This window comes from Phalaenopsis equestris, unplaced genomic scaffold (genome assembly GCF_001263595.1).
Source record: "Phalaenopsis equestris unplaced genomic scaffold, ASM126359v1 Scaffold000098, whole genome shotgun sequence".
NCBI classification, from domain to species: Eukaryota; Viridiplantae; Streptophyta; class Magnoliopsida; order Asparagales; family Orchidaceae; genus Phalaenopsis; species Phalaenopsis equestris.
Genome location: NW_018164540.1, coordinates 937,845 through 941,949, shown reverse-complemented (window position 1 = coordinate 941,949; position 4,105 = coordinate 937,845). Strand labels below are relative to the sequence as shown.

At 28.6% G+C, this 4,105-nt stretch overlaps 1 protein-coding gene across 3 annotated transcripts in view; it reads left to right on the top strand.

The window, feature by feature from the left end:
* LOC110020474 (E3 ubiquitin-protein ligase RHF2A-like) overlaps positions 1-2,617 on the top strand; it is a 20,098-nt gene extending 17,481 nt beyond the window's left edge. For all 3 annotated transcript variants that reach the window (XM_020718592.1, XM_020718591.1, XM_020718589.1), the window contains exon 9: positions 2,294-2,617. The gene's annotated coding sequence lies outside the window, so the exon portion shown is untranslated. The remainder of the gene's footprint in view (positions 1-2,293) is intronic.
* Positions 2,618-4,105: the final 1,488 nt, after the last annotated feature.

The window sequence follows — 4,105 nt, the reverse complement described above, 5'->3', positions numbered from 1 at the left end:
ATATATAATTCCATAGAAATTTTCTTTCGATAACTGGCTATGCAAAACGTATCTTTTATATGGATGAATAGTCTTTTAAACAAAAAGCGGTCTAAATGATTTAAAGATTACTTGTGAATAATTATGCACTTTTAGAATCAACTAAATAAATGGATTTATAAATTATGTATTAAAGCTGATCTCTTAAACTTGAAGGCTTCTTTTGATGTAAAGATTGGATTTTTGTTAGAATTCCGAAGTAAGTGTGGTCACATTGAAGTATTCTTAGGATAGTGACTTCTTGGGAAGTTGGACAAAATAAATAAAATCGTGTAGCCTGTTTCACTAATGCTTACGATGTCTTGATAGTTAAAACTTCAAACTATTACAACTATTTGATTTACTTTAGCCAAATTTAAATTAGATATTTCTATTAACATTTCCGAGGGATTTATAATTATTATATTTAATTAAACTTATTTTTTGTATTTAATAATATTTATCCAATAGATCATGCGCAAGTAATGGATGGTTTAGTAGGATAATGCTTAACTATGGATAGAGAAATTTTAACATTTTTCCCAATCTATATGTTTTAAATAGTTTTAAGAGAGAGAATGTTTGAGAAAAAATCTTAAAATTATATTTATTAAATTCCATAAAAGTTTTTTTTTTAATAAGTAGGAAATAATCCAATAATCTTTGATACAAATAAGAAATGCTTATCATACAGTGAATAATCTTTTTAAAAAATGTTATTCCAAATGGTTTAAATATTAACATTGATGAATTTTGCTTCAACTAAATAAATGGATTTGTAATCTTTTGCTTTTTTAAAGGTAGTTATCACTAATAAATTCATGGATATGTTGATGTAATTTGAGTTTATTAATTTGTTTTTTTTACTAATTTGTAAATCAAGAATTAAAAATTCAACTCAATATCTGTTCAATTAGTATACATATATTTGGACGATATTTTATCAAGTGTTAATAGATTGTTCAATTGATTTGCCAATTTCATCACTTATAATTTATTCATTTTAAAAGTTTTGGATCAATTTAGATTCTAATTCATTTTCAGTTCATAGGTTATCTTGCTCAATTATTCAGTTTTACATACATATGTGGTCTTCTATTTAATTTTCTGGCCAAGTTTTAAATATTGCTTGATCATTGCTCATGCTCTTGATTTTGTGTTGGTGTAAACTTGTGTGCATATTTTAGTGAGTTTTGATTCAAATTCACATATAACACAATTAGATGTTGAATCTTTTTGTATTATAATATTTTCTTTACATTTAATGCATTTTTTAAAGAATATATATGATCTATGATATGTTTAGCTAGATCAAATTTGGCCATGCATGGCAATGTTGTTATTGTGCTTTACAGGTTAAGTGAGATGTCAATAGTTTTTTCTTCTTTTTTTTCCTCTTATAGGAACCTGAATTGGCATGTCCTAGTTTTATTCAGCCAGTGATTGTAATATGCTTTAAACTATAAAGCTTTATCTCGCACCTATCTATTGTCTTCAAAGAATTGTAGCTTAATTCATGCTAAAACAGATACTTACAATTTAACTTCAATGTTTTCTTTCAATTGATATTACTCTGGTTATCTCTTTAATATAATAGTATTTTATTGAAAATTTTATATGCTTACCACACAGTTCTTATATATTTATATATCTAACACCTAAAATCTGGTATTTTACATTTATAGCACTTTAGTATCATAATTGTACCAAAACTTATGCATGAAAAGCTATATTTCCGTGTAAAAAGGTTAGTAATTATTGAATTTTTTATTTGAAATTAAAGATTTGAGTGTTATCAATGTAAATATCAAAATTTAGTTTTGAGTTTGTAAATACATCAGATTCTGTGGTATGTTTGTAGATTCCTTATTTTATTATGTTGCATCTAATATATCACGCATCTGTAATTGAACTTATGCTGCAAACCCTGATGGAGATGGCTTGAATGTTGATGTTAGGTTGCCATCTAATTATTAAAACTTCCATCAAACTTCACTAAATAAGAACCTTATGCCCTTCATCTTAAAAATTCTCTATTTTATTTAAAATCACACTTTTTAAAGCGATGTAATCGGCAAATATTTTCTGCCAAAATTTTTGCGGGTGTTTCATAGCTTTCTTTGATAATTATGACTAGCCGTTATCATTTTCATTTTGACGCATTTAATTTGTAAATCGAATATGGAACAATCAACTAATAGAGAGATTCATAATCTTCTTCATTTACCTCCTGCTGTTAATTTTCTCATAAATCTTCATCATCTTCATTTCACAGGTGTTGCGTTGCATCCTGGAGACATGAGACAGCCGGATAAGTGATATTTATTCATAGCTGCTCTACTTCATATCCCGAATACTGTTCTCTTATCCTTGGAGTAAATGTTATATTCGAGAAAATGGCGAGAAGAGTTTCGCGGCAGTCTTCGGAATGAATTGCCTACGTTCCCCTTTTCTCGTTAGGCCAACCCCGCTTGATTTTGTTAATATGTTATATGTTTTTATACTCCCAAAGAGCTAAATGCTCCCATTTGCTCATGCAGATACATCTATTGGTTTCTGATTTCCAAATATATCATTATATAGCTTTTTGTGTTTTAAAGTGTTGTGCTTGATAAAGTTATGGCTTGAACTTTAATGGAAAAAAAATATGGCTCGGGATGAAAATCAGGATGGATTTGAAGCTATTGAGTGTTTTTTGAGATGTGAATAAGATAAATTTTATTGAATTTTATTTGGTTTTTTGTATTTGTTGCAGAGTACATCCCATCACAATTTGATCAAATGCTTTGTTCCGTTAAGTTTTTAAATTTTTCATAGACGTTACACTGCTGCACTTTCGTTCTTCATTTATTAAAGCATACTAATATTTTATAATCAATCATTAATGTCTCATATTCAGAGCTATCATAGCATTAAATAGCATTAATTCGAGGTAAAGATGACTATTTGGCCATTATTAGCAATCTGTCAGCAATTTCTGTGTAAATAACTTAAAAAAAAGAAGTTTTCTTTTCTGAATCATTTAGCCATAGTTTTGTTATGAATCATTTAGCGGCAAAGTAATTTGCAGAGGATTTATACCAATGTGGGAGATTTTGGTTATTTTATGATGATATCAAATTAAACTTATGGAACTTCTCGAAATTATTCATGTTGATTATAATGTTGAGATTTTGATGTCATATTTATGCTTGCAACATTGAGATCTATGATATGATGGATTTATATCCTCAATTAGGTACATTGTCGATAGCGGTTTTCCTAGGGCCGTTATCGCAAACCACTCGCACGTCAACTTTACATTCTTTTTGTAACAATTTTTATGTATTTACATATCTAACACCCAAATTTTAATATTTACATTCATAACACTAAAATTTCTTCAACATCACATAAAAAAAATCACTTTTACTAATTTCTTTGTGGTCAAATGCATTTTTTATGCATAAATTTATAGGATCGAGAAGTAAATATTAGACTTCTGTTATTAGATATGCAAATTCATAAAAATTGTGGTATTTATGTAACTTTTCCTTTTGTATATCACCGGTTGCCGGCAAGTGAGCATACTTCATGTACACCTCAGTCATAGTTTCATCAAAATCCATGCTATAAAAAGATTCATGCCTTGCTCACTCCAGATCATGATCTACAAGATAAGATGCATCATATTGTACTGTAAATGAAACTTAGCTCCTGCATCTAAATTGGTCTGTGTGTGTCCATTATTACATACGAGTCCTGCATTATTGTAAGGTTCACATCTCAGCCATTTGCAAAACATAATATGCATCATAGCAATGCTTGCATTATACATTTTACTACATCAAAACGCTCATCATTAGGAAGACTTGCTTCACTTATCAACATTATAAGGTGCATTCTAATATTTGATTATTGTACAATCATCATTAATACTTTCTATATCGAGATTAGAGCAGCAATCATGCTCTAGTATCTGTATTGCCACTATCTCCCTATATATTTTTGGCATAATCATCTCTTTCAAGTTTTGTTTCAGTTTCATTTTTCTCAAGATTTGTGTTGCAATCATCTCCTATAAGGCTCACACTATTGTCATTTTCCT